Here is a 24,352-nt window from a genome sequence, read left to right as displayed (position 1 = left end):
GACAGAAAGTGCATGTTGTTCCATTACCTCCAACTTTGGTAAACTCCGTGTAAATCTATGACAAATTAGTAATCACTCTGCAATTTCTCAGCCCTGTCTTGTCTCTATTTTGCTGTGCTTTGGTGTGATTACTACATATCCTATCTCACAGCATCTTGTAAGTGATGTCTCGGCTGGATTGAACGCAGTGTTCCCTCCTGCATTTGGTAAGCCAAGCCCACCCTTGGTGCTCAGTGCAGTGAGCTGCTGGGGGAAAGGTGGGGGGTGGGGGTGGGGCGGGGGTGTGTGAGGGCTGAGCTTTCCCACTCCCTCGGTGCAGGAGGCAGGTTGCTGAAGTTGGGCTTGTAACTAAAAGGGGCTTGTAACTAAAAGGCTCTGAATTCTCCCCAGTAAGCCAGAATTTCTCCCATTCATAATAACAGCAGTTGTGTAGTGTTCGAATAGCTTCAGACTTTCCTCTAGTATTTACTGTCTTCTATTAAGTTTAATGTCCTTTTCTTTTAGAAGCAAGTATAAATGCACTAACTACAAATAACACACAGCCAAAGCAATGATGTAACATGACTGATTTGCTTAATTTGTCCCTGAATGACTTTCCCCCATCACCAGCCTCATTAACCCAACCTAATTTCTGTTTCTTTCCCACTGGGGTTGCTTTTTTGTTGTATACAGCTGATAAATTCCATTCTTGCAATGTAATATATCACGGATTTCTGTATGAATTCTTCAGGATCCTTCTGAGGAAAGCCTGAGACTCAAGGTGCAGCAAGAGCAGGGGCAGCCGTGAGAGGACTTTTCATGATTATTACTCCATTGGTACTCACAAGCTCCACCTGGGTCCAGGTCCAGTTGAATTGGGTACACTACACGTGACAGGAGGGCATCTTCCCCTTTTGCAAAGTCTTTACAGGCTGAGTACTCAGGAGTGTTAAGGTGCAGGGAAAGATAAATTGATGGGAAATCCACCAAGGCTAATTACTGTGAAGTTTCTAGAAGAGTGAGACAAGTAGTATGAGAAAAAGCAACAAGCTACAAACCCACATTACAAGGCACCTTCACATAGTTAGAACGGATAAATGAGATGGAAAGCTTTATTTTTTATTATTTTTTGTTTTTTTACAGCCATCATTGCAGTGTCTCCTGGCTGCTGTGGCAGCAGCTGACTTGCTGCATCAGTTAGCAAGTTTTGCTGCCTTTTGGAGATGCTGCCCACTTTAATGGGCTTTCTGCTCTCCATCACACTCATGCGGGTCCAGAGCAAAGAGGTCCTCTGTGGGGTGAACAGATGATGCTAATGGCCAGCAGTTCACTGGTTTGGCTGACTGTGCCTTGGGAGTCTGAAAGAATGGGACTGTTGTGATGTTTGCTGTGGGGATAAAGCCTTAGAAAGTGACAGTTGGTTAAAAAGCATGTATTCAAGGAGCAGAAGGTCCCTGAGGCCACAGAGAACAACACAAAATCAAGAATCCCCCTTAGTCATTGTAGGACGTACTGTACAAAGGAGGCCGAGTGATTAAATAAGTCTTGTTTGCTGCACTCCTGCAGGAATGAAGATGTGTTAGAAGGAGTTTCAAAGCAACCCAGCCCCCAAGTGAAGGAAACAGTCAGACGGGATTAACGTGGTGATGGCTATTTGTATGCCGAAGTGACATAAGGACAAAGCTAAAAGGCCAGAAGCTCAAGAGAGAAGTGGACTTTGTGCATCAGCTGGGAGAAAAAGAAAAGCGAGAAAGAAGAAAGAAGGGAAAAGGTGGCAGGGGCGAGGGAGCTGAGAGGTTGCTACAGCTTGAAAAGGGCATTAGAAGTGCTACTATATTAAATGACGGAGAGCATCAAGGGGGAATATCCTGCTTTTTCAAAAATTTTGAAGAACTGTACTAATTCAGTAAGGTAAGCACGCAAGGTCAAGGAGGCCAAAAATGAGCAATGAGACAGCTTTGCTGTTCTGACAGATCCATGGCTCTCCACCTGCCACGGCCCAGATGGGGGACAGAGACCTGAAGTAAGAGAATAAGATAAATAGTCATGCAGGAAGGCTTTAAATTACAAGGGATCAATTTCGCTGACATAAATAAAGTTTCTTTAACCTCAGTTCTCCCATGAGTCAGCATTTCCAGTTGGAAATGATTTACGCAAAAACCCAAGAGAAATTAGGGACATGATTGCGAGTGGAGAATGTAAATTTAAGGAAATCAGAACTTAGCTAGGAAGGATAGAATAAGATGCAAGAATTCTGTGGTTAAACAGGGCTATATAGTCATTAGCCTGTGAGCAGGGCAAAATTTGGAGTGCCTTGTTCCCTGAATTATGGTTCCTGACTTCAAGGAGAGTCTCTGCTCATTCTGCCTCCGTTAAAGATCTGTTTTAAGCCAGGCTCTCCAGGGACTGGACTTTCCCAGACTCGTATAGACCTACCCTCTTTTGCAGGAGTGTGGAATGCTGCTGCTCTCCTATTAACCCATGAACTTGGCATGAGCAGGGACTGACCTCCACTGTGCTACCACTTAAGTTATTCAATTTTATCTCATTTGCACACATAATTTTCTGCCAAGGTGACATTATTGAGTTCTCATGATGATGAAGATGATATTTAGGGTAAGGGAAAAAGAATAAACATGAGCTGGAAATCTGAGCTGGAGATAAGGTTTTTTGAAGGGACAACAAAATACAAACCAAAGATGGTTGTAGGGAAGGGCTTCTTCAGACTCTGGTTGAGGTGCCTGTCGGTCGTAAATTTGTGTAGGTCAAACTGATTTTATGATACCCACAGCCTGTTTTTAGAAACCTTGCTAGACATTTCTTTAGGATTTATTTTTCCCATGTAGGTTTTGTTCTGGGTTTTTGTTGTATTTTTCCTTGCTTGTTTTTATTCTTCAGAACTGGAAAAGGACCAAGACAGCTCCCCCAGGCCACTGACTATCTCAGGACCAGTTCAGACTGAGTGTGTAATCAAATTGGGTTTTCTGATATTTGTATGCTGAGGTCTTTTTTTACCTACTATTGCAACTGTAAAAGCCTTGACTACTGTGTAGTCCTTACACATAACCAGCTTTCTCATCTTTGTAGTTCTCATACATCCCAGGATAACGTGATGTGGCAATGCTTTCAGCAGCAGTGCTGCTCTCTGCTGCTCAGACAGTCCTAGGGAGCCAGAGGCTGCAGGCACCCCGATGTGGTTGTGGTGGCAGCATCTCGTATCCATGTACGGAGCGGGAACTTTGCTCAGATGCAGCTTGGGGATGTCTGAAGTGTGAACGGTGCCATAACCAGTACACCGGCTGTCCTCAAGAAGATGTACGGTGATGCAGCATTTGTTCTGTAACTTAAGACAGCTGCTGCATCACAGAGGGTGATACCTGCGGCAGGGTCCGTGACTGGTGAGGAAGGCTTTGAAGCTGCCTCTGCTGAAGGCTGTGACTCTGGGCTTACCTGCGTGGGGAAGGAATGAGCGTGCTATGTCAGGCGGTTACCAGCTGATAGCCAAGCCGTTGTGACCCTCCGCTTCCCTGTTCCTAGCCAGCTGTCACTGCAAGTAAACCACGCAATTTTACTCTACATCCGTTTGCTTTAAAAGCCACGTTTTCCTGTCTGTAGTGTTTCAGCTAGATGTATATCTTTTAATAGCCTTTAGAACCCCAAACCATCTTTCAGCTTCAATGGCTCCCAATGACAGAAAGCTTCAGAGACATTTATACTTGCTGCTCGTGCTACCCCCGTGCTGCCATCACTGGGGAGGTCAGGACAGACACACAGGACACATAGAATCTTGTAGGAACTGCTGGGCTTGAACCTCCTGGTGTGGTCTCAAGGTCAGAAATCACAGCTGTTTCTCCCAACTCATGCTTGCAGCCCTGGAAAGTCCCAGGCCCTTCTGAGCAAGTAGTCTCCTGGAAGAGGGAGAAGAGAGGGGACACGGACTAGAAAGGCTAAGACTGGTCTGCCATTTTTGTATCACTCTGAGCTATAAAAATGAATGGGGGGAAATGCCTATTTTTAAATGCTGAAATAAGTCCCAATAATTTTCTGTATTTCTCTTCATTTTATAGCATTAACTGTGAGTACTTTTAATGAGTCTTTCTATGAAAACCTCTTTTGGTGTGGGGGAAAGTTATTAAGCTTCTTACAAAGGGATTTTATGGTTTTAATTATAAACAGGTAATGGAGTCTATGTAAAAATTACCTTTTGACTTTGCAATAAAACCCATTTCCCCCAAGGTAAGAACTCCATAAAGAGAGAATTACATGGCAAGGGAATGGGGGAGTGGGCTCTGAAATCACAAGGTGCCTGCACAACAGCAGCTTTTGAGAAGCCGCAGGGATCCATCGACCTTAGTCTGTCTGTCTGTCTGCCTGTCTGCTGCAGGCCAAGGAAACCGCAGAGGGCAGTGCAAGGTGCAGGGTTGCCCAGACTGTCTCGTTGTGTTGCATTAGAGCAGCCTCAGGACTTCTTTACCTTAATTAATAGTCACCTATGGATGACCCAAAAACCACAGCCGGAGACTGATGCATAGTGGCAGGATCTAACAGTTCTGCTTCCTTTCTGTGAGCTGCACAGTGAGCTGCCATGGTTGGAAAGATTAACTTTTTTTTTCCCCCCTGGATAACATCCCTAGATTTATCCACCCTGGTTTTCTTGCTGGGCTTTGCCCACTCTGCAGCAGGAATCACTTGCATCTCAACCATGGAGAAAGTCCCTGTACTGGAAAAGCTTTCTCTTTCAGTGTTTTTCACCACAAATAAGTGAGGCTTTTCGGCTAGCCCTGTCCTGGAGAGGTTGGTCAAAGCTTGAGCTGTCCATACAACCAAGGCCAGTAGCCACAACTGTCCTTTTCTCTGTCTCAAAGATAGAACAGTGGTTTTCCTCCTGATGTCAAATGCACATTTTTCTGTTCATTGGAAGAGGCATTTTCTTGGCACTAAGACCCAGTGCTGGCGTTTAGTGCTGAGCTCAGCCGTGCCGGTCTTGCAGACTTCTTATGACCTTGAGCAAGTCACTCAATTTTCCTTTGCTTTGTCATTTCTTCTCCTCTTCCTTCCTTCTTCTCTTTCTGCCTGCCCACAGGGAGGTCAAATCTTTGATAAATGGGTTGTCTTTTTCCATAAGGTCAAGTGAATCAAAGAGACCGAGGTACTGTGACTTAATAAGTTAATTACGTCACTTGTCTGTCAGCAAGAGCTGACTGTGTGCGTGCTCTTAGCTGGCTCCTGCTAGGAAATACAGCTCGTTGTTTTAAAACACCATAAACAGAGTTACTCCAGCCAAGAGTCTACCGCATTTGAAATTAGGAAATCAGAAAAGAGCCCTGAAAGCTAAGAGTCTGAAATACAAAAGTTTATAGAAAATGTGAAACCTCTAGTTTCAGAGCACAACCCTGGTGTCCAAACACTCTCACGTCCCCCTTACAGCGGAGGTCAACAAGGCAATGGCAGGACCCCGTCTTGCAGCGAGACATCTCCTGGGGGACAGCAGGTAAGTCGTGCACTTGGGCCAGCTGTGAATGAACAGCAAAACTAGCAAATGCATAACAAAGCCGGGCGGGTGGCTGGAAATGGGCTGAGTGGTGACCCTCACAGGAGAGACGAGCCAGCCCTGCGCCGATGGGCTGTTGGCAGCACAGGCTGGCAAGGAGCAGCGGTGCCAGCCCCGCTCCCTCTTGTTCCTTCCAGGCATCTGGGTATTACTATAATGCTCTAATCCAGACTGACAGTCTATGCCACCTGCTAGAAGTGGCTAACTATTTGACTAAGTTGATACACGTGTTGGCCAGTTTAAGTTTTAGTTGCTGTCTTTGAGCTGGAAGACTGAGAAAGAAAGAGGTAAAAAGGAAAGAGGCCCAGCACTGGAGACTGTAATTCGCTGTCTTTTAGCTCTCCCTGTATATCATTTATAAGGATATATAGACTGTTATGGCTCATCTGTATCCCTCTAATCATTAATGAGGTGCCTTTCATGCCCTAAAGTTAAAGTCATAAAAGTAAAGTGTGTTTTCTACTGCAGGTCCATTTTAGTCCTTTATACAAATATCCTAGTGCCCTTTATAATGTATTTGCTATAAATCTCGACAGTGTTATTTGTTTTGTTTTCCTATCTAAATGCAGTGTTGAGTGGAAGCAGCCTCATTATCTCCCAATTTCTAAGGAGAATTCACATATTTGAAAGAAGCTGTGTTAACAGCCCGAGAGATAGAAACCCCTGTACATACCAAAGAGGCACAACACAGGCAGGCAGATCAAGCCTCCCCCTTCCTTGGTCGTGTGCTTTAGGTGATGGATGAGTGGTATTTCATTCTCTGTCCTGGACTTGCGGGTTCAGCAGCAAGCTCATCCACACCTCACCTTTTTCCCTTCCTAAAAGCAGTGCCAGATGAAAGATTTTACCAAATCTAGGGAAACAATATTTGGTTTTCACAAACTAGGTTCCTTCTTTGTTGGCTTTGAGACAGTTAGCTTGTAACAAGGCTGAGCCTTGGTCTCTCATTTGGTATAAATCTCATATCATAAATCATATAGATTACAATAGCATCTGACAGTTAACTGAGCCGCCACTGTAGGAGACTCCTGTAGTTTTGTGGCTGTGCCTGGTGCTTCCTTCCTTTCCTGTGGTTTGCTATTACACTCTCCAGCAAGCTATAGTCCCACCAGCCAACATCCATAACCTTGTGCAAATTCCAGGAGGTTCTTCAGGTCACCTTCTTCAGCTTCTGTGCGAGCCAGCCTGTGCGACTGCAGCGTGGGTGATGCCTCAGCCAGCTGAAGTGTCACTACACCTGCCTTACGTCAGGGTGTACGGTTTGCTTTCAGGGAGGTTTAGCACAGCTCATGTCAGTATTTTAAATAGCACTAGGAAAATAAGGTTGGCTACCTAAGGTTTATAAATGTTGGGCTAGATTAAGTGCCACGCTGATTTCTGTAACCATTTGCAATACCTTTCATTCCTTTTTGGGAAGTCTCTCATTACATACGCTGTCAGCCCTGACTCATCTGGATAGCAAACAGGAGGCAGCCCTCTCCACACCCCCTGCCATGCCTCATGGGGTAATGAAGCAGGAGAGTTCACTGGAAAAATCCATTGGGAAACAGGTGGGCATGCAGTTTCTTTTCATATCCCAGATTTCTTCATAGAAAACGTTGTTTCCTGGTGAGAAAAAGAATCTGCTACCAAAAAAAAAAAAAAGTGTTAGAGAGAATGGGAAAATGGAGAGTAGTAAGTAAATGGTGTTTAAGGTGTAAGACCATTTTGACTGTCTTTTTCTTCTGCTGAAACCTGCTTTTCTCCAAGACAGGACTGGCTCTGTCAGCCCAGCTGCATCTTCTCAGCACGATAGGGATGCCTTTAAGCCCCCAAGCCTCCATAAGGCCTTTCCAGAATTGCTTATGGCTGTCTGTTTAGATGGAGCTGATAGCTAATCTCCTTCCTACACACACCCACCCACATGCACACACACCCACACAGACGGCCTCTTTTGTGATCCTCCATTTCTTCAGAGACACTTCACAAGTATGTCTTGGGTACCATTCAATGTCCCTTGAAAGCAAGGAGGACCTTTCTTTTGGCTTCAGTGGGCTTTGGCTGTGGGGCTTATCCTTATTTTAGAGCAAGCTTATTTTTTTTGAAAATCCTCTGAAGATTCTCAGAGAAGGTTAAAATAATGTTCAGCCCTCTGCCTGGGAGGTACAATATTATCATGTATCACCATCAGTTCAATGTTACAGATGTTTAAAGAGTTAAAAAGCGGCAAGTGATTTTTCTAAAGACTCCAGTAACAAAGTCCAGTTCAACAAACCTCTCATGAAGACATTTAAATCTTTTTAATCTCACCGGGAATCCATTACCTGTTTTGCTGAATCACAACCAGAACACCGACCTTCTGGCTCCTACTTACCCAACAGAAAGGGCTGGATTTATTTTCTCTTTTCATGCATTTACCGGAGGTTTTAAAAACCTCTTTGTAAGTGTGCAAGGTCTTGTGGCACAGTCTGTAGCTGGAATCCTTTTGCAGAAGAGCTCTCCCCCTACATGTAGTATATGAAAATCAGAGAATGGACTATATGCTTTCTCTCCCATTTTCAGTCATCTTTGCGGGTCTGCAAAAGCATCAGCCCTGTGATCCTCTTTGCAGAGTTGCTTTGGTTCAAAGAAATGCAGATGGATGGTTGCTTTACTTTGGAGGGCCCGGTGAGCAGGCGCTTCATCTCCTCCTGGGGATGGTTTGTGCCCTCACAAAGTGCTTCAGCACTTCAGCAAACATTTTGCACCAGACAATAACTCTGCTGCCAAAACATACTTTTGATTTGGTCAATTAAGCATATACAAAGCTTTTCTGTAGGTATCACAGAAAAGTGCATCTTGATGGGGAAAAAATGTTCCAAATGGATGTTTGCCTTCCTCCGTCTGTCAATCTTCCTGCTGATAGCAACCCAGCTCATCCAGAGTCCTCTTTTCTACAGACAGAGGATGGCCCAGAAACCCTGCTAATAAGGTCTATTCTGAGGCAAACCTCTTATTTCAATTTGGAATTGCGCTGTCTGTCCCTTTCCCTTTGTTATTGTGAAGGAAGCTAACCACATGTGTAGAAGTGGAGTAAGCAGTTTATCTATTCCAGCATTACATCCAGGTAGATCCCCAAGTGAGATTCTTTCATCAGACAGGAGGCTGAGTGCTGGGCTTTTTTCTTAATCTCGCTCTTATCTTTCAACTCACCTAGTATCCATAGCAAAAGACGTCTCTCCTAAAAGGGGATGTTTACAACTAACAGGCATAATTTTTAAAACACAGCAGTTGCTGGAGAGTGCTGAACGGTGCACCAGATACAGAAGTTTTTCACAGCTTTGGAGCTAATGAGTTGTAGACATTGGCAAATACTGACTTTTTAAATTAGAGGTACTATAGTTCAAAAGAGACAGATGGCTTTATTTATGAAAAACGGTTTAAGGACCACACACAGAAGACTCCGCAGAAAGACAAAGTGTTGTCGGAGAGCATACATCATAAAATGTGATATTTAAAACAGTTCAAATTTCAATTCCCCTTTTCCTCATTGCCAGCCAAATCTGATGCAGCTGCTTTCTTAAATCCAGGAACCTTTGTGCCCCAATAAAAACAAACACAAAACAAGAGGAAACTTAGAGGTCACCTTCAGAGCTGGAAATACTGCAGGGTTCACCTCGGGGCTGATTCAAAACCCTTTGAACTCATTTCTGTTAACACCAGTGTGCTTCTCTTTCTTATTACCTCTTCCATCCAATACCCATCTTCTCAAACTTTGGAGACTTAAGTTGAGTGATCAATACTTTGACCTGTTTCCAGGGGGGGGTTATGCCACATAAGTGTCTGGAGCACAGAATTCCTTGCTAGAAATGCTGCAACAAGAATTGCCAGTGTTGCAGTTAGCCATTACTTTAAAATACAAATTTGATCATAGGTTTAGATGGCCCAGAGTTACTGAGATTCTAGTTGCTGTTTTGCAGCAGAACTCCAAGCAGTAATGGGTAACAACGTGTGCTGTTGGGAGCAGAGGGGGAATAAAGCCATTCGTGTTCAGAAGAAGCTGTGCAGCAACATATCACACAGGAGAGATCAGGAACTGGTACAGCATGGCGTAGGCATTGACAGCTTTTTCATTCACCCACAAAACATCCAGAGCTGCGCGAGGCTGGGCAGATTCAAATGGGAAGGAGCCCCACTAGGGACATGGCTACAAAAGCCACTTCTGTCTAGAGAGACGGGGCGCGATAGCGCTCTGATGGGCAGCAGCGTAAGACCTGTGCTTGATTTCAAATGAGGATCAAATCATAACCCGGAATGGTGCATAGCTGCTGGTGCTCTAAGGGGACGAACTCCTGGTAGGGGAAAATATTCCTCTTCTGCTGCTGTTATTTTCTTCCCCAGCTTTAAGAACTACTCCAACAATCTCTTCACTGTCAGCACAGCATATGTCTTCTCTGCTCTGCTGTTATCTGAACAGAATACAGAATGGAAGCAATTTCCAGAAAGCACAGCAAATATTAAGACATGCAGAAGTGCAGGGCACAGGGGAAAAATATCCCAGCAGTTACTCGGCTCTCCTGAATACAGTGTGGCAGCTCAAATATTCATCAAGTCCAGACTGCTCCAAGCAAGGAGGCAGATTCTGAACCTTTAGTCATATGAAGTGAGTCGTTTATACGTCTTGCAGCCTTCATATCTCAATGTTACTTCTACATTTGCTTGGTTTGGTGCCTACGTCTCCTGGAAAGCTGGGCATCCTGCACTGTTGTGTCTGTGCATCAGAGTCTCTGGTGCTCACATTGCCCTTTGGGGCTATTTGAATGACACAGATCATTTGTGTGAATCATCTTTTGTTCTCTAGAGTATGGGAACAATGTTGACGTAGTGGTGTGAGTCTTGCAAAGGACACCAAAGTAGTCAGGGAGGTTTGAAATCTTCATCTGTGGAGACGTTCAGAAGTCAAGAAGTCCCTGAGCAACATGCAGTGACCTGACCTGCTCTGAGCAGGGTGCTGGACCAGGGACCTCCAGAGCCCCCTTCCAGCCCAGGTACCGATAGCAGTGTATGTCAGTGGCTGAACTCTTGCCAGCCTGCTGTCCTGAACAACACAGCCAAGGTAACCTGTTCTAGAAAAGGAAGGATTATTATCTCATCCTAACCTAATGCATTTATGTCAACCAAGCACAGAACTACCTCAAGCCACTCATTTACGGTGCTCCTTTCCCCGTGTCACCTGGCAGATTTGTCTTGAAGAAAGCATCTGTAGAGCAGAGATTGGAGCCTCTGTGTCAATTGAAACCTCAGTCTTCTAATAGCAAAGGAGATGTCTGTGTCCTGATGGTGACATCTGTGCACCCAGAAGGAGATTGTGGCCGCCCCTGCACGTTCACACAGAACCCTGAGCACCCGTTGCATGGCCGTTATCTGTAGCTTCATATTCTTCAAGCTGTGGTTAGAGCTGGAGCCACCATCCACAGGCAGTGCCTGAGGCCAAGCAAAGGTCTTATTCCTATTTTAAAAGAGGTTATTCTCTTACGCTCACTGGCTGCTCCAGTAACACTTGCATTTGTGAGGCTGAGCTGGAAGATCTTCATTCTCAAACTCCTGCTGTCCATATAGTTACCATGATGGAAGGTTTACAGCCACCTTAGGGCAATGACAGACAGACATACCCAGAGTGTTTGCTGCTAATTAAAGAGCATTTAGGAAGTCCTGGGCTGAGTGATTATTATTCTGTAAGAAAGTAGAATTAATATGTAGAAGTCCCCACTGGAAAACAAGACTCAACACCACAGGGACAGACAACAAGCTGCAAGCTGCTGTGAAAGGAAAGGTCTGTTATGTTTGACATTCTATAATCTTCAAATAAAGCATAGTTTAGTCACTAAATATAAGCTCTTACTGCTTTAATGTTAAGACCAATATGACTACTGGCACTAAATGTAGCTAGGGATAAAGGCAGTAATAAGAAATTGCAGGAGAATAGTGTAATACAGTTTAATTTCCAGCAAATCATAGGGCAGTGGAGGGGGGGTGTCTTTTATTTTAGGATTATGAAGTTGCAGTGGGTTTTGGTTTTGGTTTTTTGTTTGTTTGTTTGTTTGTTTTTTAACAAGATTCCAGCAGAAGAGGATAAATGAAGGCAAGTGGCTGACTCAGGCATTCTGAAAGTAGCACTGAAGCTTTCTGTTGCAGCCCATCATTACTCTGTGGACTTGCAAAGCAAGAAAAAATTGAAGTATTAAGTGAAGATGCCATTAAAACAGACTGTTCAATTATAAGGGCTAAAAACCAACTTGTTTGTATTGGCTCTTACAAATTTTTATTTTGCAACTCATTTCTCATTATACAAGGCATAGCTCTCCAGAGAGAGAGAAAATAGACATATGGAGAACCTACTGACCCCTGCCTAGTATTTAGACTTTCTACATGCATTACTATGCTACATAGATTTATTACATACTAATAAATAATATAATAATATCTTAGATTTGTATAGCACCTTTCTATTCCCAGAGATTCCAAAGCACTTTGAAAACAGCAGGACTTAATTGTCTTCTCACTTTGCTTTTATGCACTCTTGACTTCAGGGGGTTTACTCTTGATTTACACTAAAAATATGCAAGAATTGGTTATCTTCCCTCTGGACCACAGCTAAGAGGAACCACAGCAATTGTGAATGATCACTTAGTAGCATGATAAACCATTTCAGACAGAGAATGAAAACTGGGGGTATTTTTGGCTTAACAGAAAACAGAGTGCTATAGAAAAGCAGAATATTCTAAGCCACAACTGGAATTAGGTTAGGAGCCGTAGCTCAGAACCATTTTTTTCAAAGCATCTCTTAGTCTTAAGTAGCCAGACTTGAGGTGACATTCCATGGGAGACAGGGCGGTTTGGTGTAGTACTGGAAAATCGGTTTGGTGCTTGAAGTTGCTCAGTCATATTTGTGGGGTTTCATGACAATTGTCCCTTCTTGTGTGGGTAATGACTACATGGAGCTTGGATATAAAGTTAATTTCTAGGAAAAGATAAGTTCCTGTGAAACAGACTTGGGAAACAATATTACATTTTTTTTCATTAACCTATGAAGCGTGTATGATCTAAAATGTGTAGTGGAGAGACTGATGTCCTATAAAGAGAACAGTACATACTGCAGTACTGAGAACAGTGTCCTCAGCTGGCAAATTAACATTATTTTATCAAAACATTAAAAAATGCCAGATTTCCCTTTCTACAAAAGCTGATGCTTTAAAAATTTTCAGTCCACAAAGTACTAGTCATTAGAAAAGAAATCAGAATTTTCTGATGTTCTAAAATGTTTTATTGTTTTGAATTTCCCTTAAAGTGATTTTTTTTTTTCCTCCTGCTTGATCTTTGCAGTGATACAGTGCAAATAGCATTCAACCAAAACCAAAATGTAGGGGAAAACCTAATTACTTCTTCATACTGTTTAGATTTTCAGACTTGTTAGAAATGGAAAATTTTTGTTTTGTTTAGGAACACTTTTATTGTTTAATTCCTAAAAAATCCCAAATTGTTTCTGTAACATGGAAATACTATTTAAGTTCTTCAGGTTTGCTATTTGACCTTCAAAGCCAGGAGACAACAATGCCTTCCCTCCTTACCAGCTCAGCTGGGGCTGAGGTATGAAGGGGAGAGAGAAGTGCTCACAGCTAAGGCAAAAAACAGACCGCTGTGGCTGAGAGATGGAGCTTTGCCTCCTGCGCCAGGGTTCTTACCTTCATGAGTAAGCTACGACCAACCTTCGTGAGTAAGCTACGACCAACCTTCGTGAGTAAGGTACGAACAGAGTGAGGACGAGCTCCAAGTTTCAAGGTCTACAGCTGGTCTCCAGGTTATGTCTGGCATTGCCTCAGTTCTGCTACACGGTGGTTTGGTTTTCTAACGTCAGAAATGCAGAGAGCGTGATAAAGATGGTCGGAAATGGATAAAGCTGCTAAGGGCAATTGGGTAACAATGTTCCTGTGGGAAGATCTTTCATTTGCTTGCTTGTGTGCGTTTTGTTTTGCACAGTATTTGTCCTTGGGAGTTGTATGCATTCATAAGCTTAGTTTAGTACAGGTGCAAGCTTGAGAAAAGCTTGCTGTTCATGAAGGACATTGATGCTTTCAGGGCCACCAGGGCTGGATCTGCCCCCTCTGCTGCAGAGAGCTGTTTTGAACTATTGTATGAGCAGAGCCCTGTGAGCCGGGCCGTGCTGACCACAGCCGGGGTCACCTTCTGTGTCCGCTTGGAGAGAGCGATGGTTTCAGTTCAGACATCAGTGGTTTGGGCAGTGCCGGTGCCTTGCTGTCTATCAGAAGATGACAACCCAAGGCCAGCCCCCCTGGTGTCCAGCATTCACTGGTGTGTGTGTGAGGTACCAGAAACTGCAGCGCAGGCTGCAGACACAGGTCATGGACTAGGCTGAGAAACCCACAGCTGCCCGCAGGGCCGTAGGAGGGCACAGGTTGGGGAACCACGAGCATCTGACCCATCTCCTTAAACTGCAGTGAATGAAGCATACGCCCTAGCCCGCAACTAGGCTCCATCCAAGGCAATCTAAAGGGAGGCATCGCAGGTTTTTCCTGTGCACTGGGCCGCCCTTCGCATCTGAACAGCTTCCCCCTCTCCGCCCAACCCCTGGTTTTGCGATAAGGCCCCCGGTCTTGAAGCAATTTTGTCATAAGGCCAGCAAAGAAACAGAAAACGTTTGAAAGTGGGTATTGCATCTTCTCTGAGGGAATTACTAACGATCTGCAAAGTTTACAGCCCAACAAATGAGAGCGAGTGGGTGAGGGCAAAGCACGCTGGCTATTTTAAAAATAGGGTTGTTTGTTCTAAAGGCTGAAGTGGTGCTTTCGAGAGAAATAAAACAAGGATGAGGAAGCAGTAATAAACCAGGACTGTTGTGCAAGTGAACAGTTGTCTTCCCAAGGGAGCACTTACAAGCCCTACTGATGTGTGACAGCATCCCCTGTCACTCGGCGCTACCAGCTATTGTAATAAAAGTGGCCTTATAATGGCTGGATGGGAACTCCTGGCCGGGGTAACGGCCACACTTGCCCAGCCCTCCTGGGAGAGCATTTGCCTTGGACCGAGCACGGTCTTGCCCTAAGTCTGTGTCTTTCTGCGTGCAGTGTATTGATCTCCCAGAAGAAGGCTCCGCTCTGGGTACCAAGGGTCGTTTCTCACTGCCAACTAGCTACGTGGCACAGGGCAGGCGGTAAAGAGAAAGAGCAGACAGAGACTTTAATGAACGCTTCACACGTGAAATAGGATGGTTCTCCGCAAATTAAAGGGATGCTTGTCTCAGCTGAGTGATTCTTGAACCTTTGGCGTTGCACTACTCTGTGTCAGCCGTGCTCAGCGTGTGCCAAGGTGAGTTCTTATAAACAGCCTGGGAACCAAATGGGCTGCAACAGCATCCTTGAAACGTTCTACTTGAAGGTAGTATTAAATAGAAACTGAACTTGCTCTCAGGAAGCATTTACATGTGAATTCTGCCAAAATGTGTTTCAAGGCACAATAAAGAGCCTGATATTTTTCTATGCTGAATGTCAGTGTTAAAAGACGTGGTTAGCTGTAAATATATCAAACTGCTACTTTTCCTGAATGTACCTGCCTTCAGTGGGTATCAAATCAAACTGGCTTGCTCCAGGCAACTCAGCCTCCCATGTTTTTCACGTAGCGGGGGAATAAAATTTGTTATGTCCTTGCTCAGAGCTCTTATTTTCTCATCTTTGTCGCAGGAATGACCTAGAATGGGAAAGAAGTCTTGACATCCAGAGCCTACATGACAGATGTCTCCAAATCCCAGGCAAGCCCCTGGTCTGGCAGCTGCCTCGAGCCCATTCCCTGCTGCTGAGAGAGCACGAGCATGTCCAGGTAGGTGTGTCTCTGCCTCTCCACTAATTGCTGAAGGAGCCTAGGTGACTGAAGCAAAGCTAAGTGGCTAACCTTATGTGAGATGACTCTGTGCCCTGGGGAGCTCTGATAGCTTTCCCAGGCTTTCAGCCAGGCTCTCAGAAAATAAATATAACAGCCTCGAATTATATGTTCACAGTTGCTTTTTGCTGACAGTAACAATTTGCGTTTTGTGTATAGGGAAAAATGTATTTACCTATTATCCCTACCACACTGGGTTGAAATCCTGGGGTTTCTTTAGCAGTTGTGGTGTTACGGAAAATTGCCTCCAGATCTGAACATGCAAGCTAAGCCTGTCTCTATGTGCCAGGTCATGTTGTAGAAGAAAGTCCAGAAATACCCACAAGTGATGCTGTAAGAAGCAGGAAAATTGTTGTGGTTTGGTTTTTTTTCCCAATTTAGAGATGTACTGGTGTTCTGCAATAGCACCAGCATACAGAGTTGTAGGGAGGCTTCTAAATAACTTCTTCAGCGTTCTTTGTCAATATTTTGTTTGAACAGCTCATAAACTTAGTTATCCTTGGGACACCTCTGCAAAGGGAAACTGAGGCACAGTGAATCTGAGTGACTTGTCTCAAATTATATGGGGAAATTAGTCTCGAGTCCTAGTGTAGTTCCCTGACCTCTGAGCCGCCCTCCTGTAGCGTTTTGGGACAAGGCTATACAGCGCTGAATGATTCCTCACAAACTAGTGAGATTTACAACACTTCTCCTTATCCTGCTTGCGAAGTGCTCCTCTTGGAGGTGCTTTGGCTGGAATTCAAAGCTAAGATTTCCAGAAGTGACTAAAAATTTCTGATACCTTGGAGTGTACAAAAAAAAAAAAGGCCAAGAAGTTGCAAGCCTAGGACTTTCTCCTCCCTTAGAGGACAGAACACTCCCTTTTCCACAAGTTCCCATTCATTATTGTTGTTAAAATTGTTATCAAGATAACACCCGGGGAGTTCACATGTTTTTCACTCCCCCTGTCTTGCATCCAGGTTGAAGAGGGCATGGCTGGAACATCTCCTCTTTATTGCTGAAGCCTACAGAGAATTAAAACAAATTTTTTTTGATCAAGTAATTTTGTAGTATAGGAATGATAATGCTCCTACTGAAATAATATTATAAGCATAATTAAAAGAACTCCCAGAAGAAGAGTCAGCAGTTTTGAAAAAAAATTCAACCTTATGCAAACAATGATATGAAAGGGCAGGATAGAGATTTCAGAGTGCTTTATTTTGTGTTGTCTCTGTAGCATTTCTACTTGTAGAAAAAAAGATTCTGCAAAACACTTCTCCGCTTGCATGTCACAGAACTATGTTTTAACAGTTGAGTGTTCAACAGAAAATTGAATAAAACATAGTTTTGTCTCATTCAACCATGGGTAGGAGTGTCACGTACCTACACTGTTAAGGAGGTGTAAGCATCTCCCTGTACCCACCTGACTGGGGGAAAAGATGTGCATGCTGCCGTCACACCACTTGGGCGTTGCTCGTTGCGTTGGGCAGGAAGATGGCCTTCAGCCCTTCGCTCTCCCTGCCTGCCACCAGCTTCACACACTCACTTTTTCATGTGTCCCCACAGCTCACAAGTAAGGCCAAAGGATGTCCTCTGGTGATGCAGCCCCACGCCCGCCTGCGTTGCTGGCCCCCGGCGAGGGCAAGTGTGTGCTCTCCTGGGGGCACACTGGAGCCGTGGGGAAAAGACGAGATCCTGGGGGAGTATTTTTATTCACTGAACCTGAAAGTAAAAGTGACTCTGGAGTAAGATTTATTATCTAGGCTTAGAGAGTTTCATATAAACAATCACATTTTTAGTCAATCAGATAGATAAGGGATGAAAGCTGGTTTTTTTCCCAGAGGGAAAACTTATGTGACTTAAACTTTGTGGCCAGCAAATCCCTTGCAGAAAACTTTGCTCAATCTGCATTCAGCTACATGAAACTGGTATAACATAATGGCTCTGCCAATTTATTCATACATCTGATATTTGCTAATGTGCTTTGATTTATTGGCTTTCTCATATCACAGTAATACTGTATTTTTATATACTTTATTTCCTCCACCATCCCTAGCATGCACAGTTCCTGCTGGGCCTTCACAAATTAATCTGTGATATTTTTTTCCTTGCATCTTGCACAAGCAGAGAGCACCACCCATCTCATTTTGAAATTCATTATGCTTCAACTCTCTGCTTTTCCTTTTTCTCTTTTCTACCTCCCGTCCCACTGTACTCCCCGGTGGGCATGTGTGTGTGCTCACCCCAGCCGCTGCTCACATGGTGTGTCCCCCATGCCTGGTACAGCAGCGGGGTGGGGATGGACCTCTCAGCATCCTCGGTCACTTAACATAGCACGCACTTACTGGCCTCTCTTCTCTGACATTTTTTTTTTTTTTTTTTTTTTTTTTAGTCCTCTCTGCATCTGGCAGGAAAGGCACTGAGCAACAAAGAAAAGAGCTGTCACCTTTCCACTTGTCAGGAAAATAATTTAATGGACTGTAGCCATTCTCAGGCACAATCTGAAACAGGAGAAACCAGTCACACTGTCTGTGTGTGTCTGCACCACAGGCCAAGGTGGGCTCCCATCAAGCTAAGGCAGGCATTGTGCAAGCCCACCAGTTTGTGCTCAGAAGGTCCCTGGGTGCAACTCCTGGGGCCCTAGGCAGGGACTAACGGTGACTCTGCTGCCTTGGTTTGGGGAGGGGGCTACCCCAAACCTATTGGTTACATTTGTGTGTCCAGGACTTAGAGATGCATTTTCAGAGGATGCTCAAAAGGAATTACAGCTTGACTGGGGTGCTGAGAACAGATTTAAATTTAGATGTAATTTTCTCTTTTTGCTTGTACAAAATCTGAGGAATTATAATAACTAGAAAATTGTCCTTACTGTCCTTTGTTGCTGCTGCTGCTGTTGTTCTTTTCAGAGACTTTGGTAGCTACACATGAATACAGTTACTTCAAACAGATCATGGACATTGTAAGCTCTGTAGTAGTTGTTCGGGAGTTTGGCTGGACCAGGCACTTTTCAGCTCTCATAAAATCCAAATAATGTTTGGATTTCTCTGATTACATCTGGAACACTGCCTGCTGTCATGAGAACAAGATTTTACAATTGTAAGGTCCGTTCTGGATGTCCTAGGGATGGAAGGAGGCTATATAGGGGCAGTAACAGAAGTTTTAATTTTGTCAACCATGTTTGAAAACTGCATTCACAAAATGGTTTCATGGAAGGGTTTGGATGCTGGATAACTTTTTCCCAACCCTTTTAGGTGCACTAACTGAGAGAGGGATAATCAAATCTAAGTGACTCTGCTTAATTCACTGGAAACCATATGATCCACCACTGCGACAGCTCTTTTAAATGGCTTAGTCCATTATCCCAAACAGTTTGGGACCCCTGGTGTACTGACTAGCAGAGCCCAGGCAGCGAGAGCCAGCAAGACCATTTCCCAAAGCTGCTGGAATTTTTATGATTGCTGTATTTTAAACTACTTACAAACATACTGTTAATCTGCTCCCAAATACACCTATGTTTTAGGATCAAGACAAGTGCATTTGAATGCAAATGTGGGTTATGCAATGCAAATTGCTTTAATGAAAATGAGGCTGCCTCTTTAAAAGCATTGGCATTACCAAAAGAATACAGGCTAATATAACTTCCCAGAGTACGAGTTTGCTTTCAGAACTAGACACTCACCAAGGAAGGGGCATACAATACATAAAATAGAGGAAAGTACAGTGAAAAGGGAATAGAAAAGGGAATAAAGCTGAGATGAAAGGAAAGAGGGGGAGAGAACAAAGTAAGAGGAAAAGAGGATGCTACACACATCAGCAGAAGATTAAACTTGCATTTGGTCACAAAAGAAGAAAGAACTACATTGGTGCAGCCTAGATACAGCAGTATGAGGGGGAGAGGGAATGGTTTTAAGCTGACAGTAGCGTGGAATGAAAATCCCGAGGCCTGGCCTGGCCCAGATCTGATCCTCAGTTAAGTGCAGGGGATAAGATTTCCCTCCAGTGTTCATGGGCAGGAAGATCTGTCCCTGGTGTTCTGCGTGATGGACTGTGGCTGCGTTGGGAACTCGATCCCCTTTTTAATCCTGTGGCTGATGCCAGGTGTGAAATGTAAATGGGAAGAAGAATCGACACCGCCCATCCTCTCAGCCCCCTGAAACCTGGAATGAATCTACTTGACACGAAGTGAACTGGGGTCTTCATAGGAAAGGCAGGAGAGATTTGGCATGGTCACCAGCAAACAGCAATGTTCTTGTCCCACTGTATTGCTGTGTATGGGAGAAACGGGGAGAAGCTGCCCTGTTTGCTCCAAGGCCTTTGCTGGGACTCTTGTTCCTGTTCCATGGAGCACTAAAGCTCATGTGTCATCCCACTGGCTTAGTGAAAAGGATGCAAAATTTTCCTTTTACTTCACACTTCCAACTCCAGTGATTGAACAAAAGAAGTTTGTGTGAGGAAGTGTATTGGAGAGAAAGAAGGGAGGTACTCTCTAATTCCTGCTTTAGATGTTTTCTTCTCCCTGCCATTTGGTTTCTGCTCATCCTGAGCACCACAAGTTAATCTTTTGTGTAAAGTAGCAAAAACGAGGGGCAGCTGTTGCCAACACCTCTTGCACAGCCTTGGAGAAAGAAGTCTGCTCAGACATACCTTGGAGAAAGATGTCTGTAGGGTATCGATGGTGACACTCTGATGTACCGGTACTTGGGTTACATCTCTCTGAGGGAAAGGGCCCGTCTCTGCCATCTGGGACAGAGGCAAAGACAATTGCAGACTGTGAGGCACTGTTGTGCGGGGTGACATTCTGCTCCACAGCTACGTGGAGCTGTGCTGCAGCAAAAAAAGGAAGGCTTGGATTGCAGCAGGGTTGGCTCGGGAAAGCAGCGACAGGACTGGAACTGCAATGAGGTGCCCTTTGGCCCCTTGAAGTCAAAATGGAAAGAAGCTGAAATATCTTTTCCCTTTTGCATAGTGTGGACAGTAATTATCTACTTGCTATAATGTTGTGTAAGCAGCAGCATTAGAGGAGATAACATTTTATTCTGATCCGATCATGTGTCAGGGTGGTGAGCACAGTAGGTATCCAGTGTCATCTTTTATGGTTTTTTATTGTGTGATGGAGAAAGACTCTCTCCTACTCTCTGCCCATGGGAGATCCAGCACTGGTGAAGCCCTTGATCCCCTGCCCTGCCTCTCTGTGGTCACCTGCCCCTTCCTGAGGCTTTTGGCCTTTCCTGCTAAAAGCATTAGGCTGGGATCCAGCGGTGAGGTTGGGGTGTAGCAGCAGAGTGGATGCCTGATGAATCTTCCTGAACTTAAATGGTTGGTTACACGATCACATGTGACTGCCAGGGATGGACATGAAGGCTCAGGTGGTAATTTTAAGACCCATATTCACTGATCACTTCTTCCCTCCACCCGTCAGTTTTGTGGTCCATGCCTTCAGTATTGTTCCATACAAAATGGATATAAAGTGCCCTGCTGAAGAGCAGCAATTCCAGTGCTCAGGCATCTGCCGGGACGATGCAGAAGCCCATGTTCTGCTCTCAAATGATCTGTGTAGACATAATCCAATAACTTTCCGCCTCTTTGCCCCGGTGTGCCCAGCTGTAACTGAGGGCTATGAGGCATGCAGCATGGCTCTAACGTGCTGCTGGATCCCAGGCTGAAAAGCTCGGTAACATTCAGAGAAGCATAACTGACATTATGAAGTTTCTTCTTTAATAAACTGTCTTTGGGGCCAGGCTGGTACAAAACAAATTTGTGTGAGTCTGGTACTAGACTGCCATTTGAGTCTGGATGGTTTCCAGGGTGCACTGCAGCTCGAGCAGAGGGCTTGGCAGGGTCCTGGTGGTTTGAGGTCAGTGCTGGTATCAGCAGACTTTTAGGTCTTCTCTCAGCTTCCATGGTGATGTATTTCAAGGGCATTTTTTGCTTTGTGTGTCTGTAAAAAGGACCCACATGGGAGTAGTGGGAATATGCATTCCTCTCTTTTGTGTCTGACCGATCTTTTCAGGTCAAGTGTGAGAAGGAAGGCACGGAGCGGGGAGTGTTTGCTCCTTGTGGGAAGAGGGCAGCGAGGTCCCTCATCACCCTGCCCTCTCTGCTCTGTCCACTCAGGCAGCAGGGCAAGCCAGAACAGTGGGTTACCATAGCTAGCAGCTTGCACAGCTATCCCTAAGACAAAGAGCAGTAAGGAAAAGGATCAGATTTTGATCGTGACAGATACGTGGACAGATTACTACTCTGTGCACTCCAGTGGTGATTTGCTTGAAGATGCCTGAGCAGTGCATGTATGAAGAGGCCTGACAGGTGATGGTTCTCATCACCACCACTGAAAAAGAAAGGCATCCCCAAAGAGCACTGCCAGCGGTGCCCTGGGACCCTGCTGCGTGTCTCTGCCCCCAGGCTGGGCTGATTCTGCATGCTCAGATTGAAAGGAGACAAACCAAATCCTTGGTGTGATCTTGCTGCTTCTCTGTGCCGGGTTAGTGTCAAATCAGCCTTAGTGGATTACACTGGCTTAATAAATGCAATCCCATTTCCTTCAGCTCCAAGACTACAACCCAGTTATTGAGAGCAACTTCTGTAGCTCGGGCTACAGACATATTTGACTGGCACTGGGGGTCACAGGCTTAGTCCTTGCTATCATTCATCCCGGGCTTCTCAAGCAAGGCGAGGATGCACTGCTTTAGCAATTGGCAGTCAGTGCAGCAGTGAGGCCCGTGCAGACAGATGCTCTAGCCTTGCATCCTCGACTCGGTGCTTCCCTCTGCTCTGCTGCCTAGCTCAGGTGCAGCCAGCACTGCCTTGCAAATGTCAGTGCCAGGGAACAGATGTTGTGTTTGTTGTAAGACACAGTGCCCACCTTCGGACCTTTCAGCCAGCTAAGGGACTAATGGCATTTCCAGCCCCTTTCATTATATTTTTTTTTCTTTTCCCCCTATAGTTGAGCATGTAGAAGTCAGTGACACAGCAAGAATAAAACTGGCTGTCCTGCTCCCGGGATACACTGCCACTTCCAGCACTGAATTACCTATAGACTGATGGATGAAGGGAGACTGCACACAGCTTTTTTTCCAAAGAGTTTGCCTTAAAATGCTGATTACTGGACAGCAAAACACCACAGATTTCCAGCCGTTTCTTTTCAGGTCCTTTGCTGCCTAGAGGACACGGCTGGAGAACTTGGGAGTCTGGACCATGGTGCTGTGGACTGAGAAGTGGAGCAGGTAAGCACAGGTGGGAAGGAGAGCTCCAGCTGTCCCTTCTGCCCGGGCTGGCAGCCGGAGCCACCGGCACCTCCTGCCCTGTGCCTGCACCGGGAATGCTGGAAGCTGTGTTCTTGAGTCATCTCTGTGCATCCACTCCTGCGGGGTCAGAAGTCCTGGAGTGACATAATCTAGGCTGAAACCAGTTTTCTGCTCTGTTGGTTTTCCTTGTAAACCCTTTACCAAGGATTGAGATGGATGCTTTCCTATAAGAGCTTTACATTAAGGCAGATTCCCCATCCATGTTGAGATTTCTGGGTCTGACCCTCCCTGGTTTCCAGATGTCCCAAAGACATTAAAAGCAACATGGGGAGTGCAGGAGGAGGGATGAAACTATTTCTTTTTTTTTTTTTTTTCTCATTGTTGTCAATTAAGCAGGATTTATGTCTTATTTGTCTGTTCTGTGATTATCCCCTGGGATTTATTTCAGATAGCTTAAGAAAACAATATAGCTCCAGAACTTTCCAGCTGCTGAGAAGAGTTATTGCTGTTACCTCCTGATTGTCTAGTGAAACCCAACTCCCTTCATTACTTGCTTTACCTCACTGAAGCAGAAGAGGGAATACGTTGTAATTCTGTTTCCTTTCAGAAGGGTACATAAAAAATGGCCCTAGACATGTCAGGTACAGTGATCCTCTAGGACAAGTTTAATCACAGAAAGTATTAATTAACCCCTGTGCACACTCTGCTGCAGGAGCATCCCTTGCTAGCCTGCAGAGTTAGACTTTGCAGCAGAGAAGCTGTCATCAGTGACGACTGAAGGCCAACCCATTGTTTCTGATTAAATACTCAGTAATGATGGTCTGGTGCTATGGGGTTTTTATTTTGTGTTCATTTCAATGACAAAAACCAAATATTTTATTTTTCTACTTACACTGTGAAATGTGTGATTGTCCGGCACTTTAAGAGGATATGCGGTTGCTTGGATTTTCTGAAAGCTGAGGGGTGGGAAAAGGATTTGTTTGCATTTGAAGGAGGGCTTGACACAAAAAAAGGAGAGAAATATTGACATAATTTAGGTAACATGCACTGTAAACAAGCTGCTAGGTTTCTTTTATAATAATTTATATCCATTCCTTTGCAGAATGCAGCCTGTGTATTTCTCCCCATCCGAGACAAAGCCCATCACTCTTACTTGCAGGCTCTCCAGCACATATTTCTGCCATATTTGCCCTGAACTTCGGGTTTGACGAAACCCCGTATCAAGTCAAGCTCTGCTGATATCGCCAAGGGTTTACTATGAGGTAACGAATTAGCTTGTTTTATTCATATGTAGCTTTGCTTCATGTAGCTCAGCCTGCTTGCGGCCAGCTTTGGTTCCAGCACGGTTCTTTGGGACTGCAGGTTAGCTGGAGGTCATGCAGGTCTACTGCTGGAGAAGGCAATGCGTGCTAGAAAACATGCTCGGTGGGAAGGTGCAGCTTCTCCCTGCAAATGTAGGTGAGTGATCCCGCCTGCAGCCATCCCACCCGTGAAAGACTGGGTGATCATTAATGAAAATGGTTCAACAGTCACTTCACCTAGGCCCATCCAGGCATAAAAGCAGCTCACACTGCTCGGTTAGGTGATGCTGGACACTCACATGCGTTAGACGTGTGTGCCCAGGGGGGCACTTAGGGCTCAACGTTTTGGACATGACCTAGATTGGACGCATTGATTCTTCCATCTTTTT

The sequence above is a fragment of the Falco peregrinus genome, chromosome 9 (assembly GCF_023634155.1).
Source record: "Falco peregrinus isolate bFalPer1 chromosome 9, bFalPer1.pri, whole genome shotgun sequence".
NCBI classification, from domain to species: Eukaryota; Metazoa; Chordata; class Aves; order Falconiformes; family Falconidae; genus Falco; species Falco peregrinus.
The sequence above is the reverse complement of the archived record's forward strand: the minus strand, read 5'-3'. Positions refer to the sequence as shown.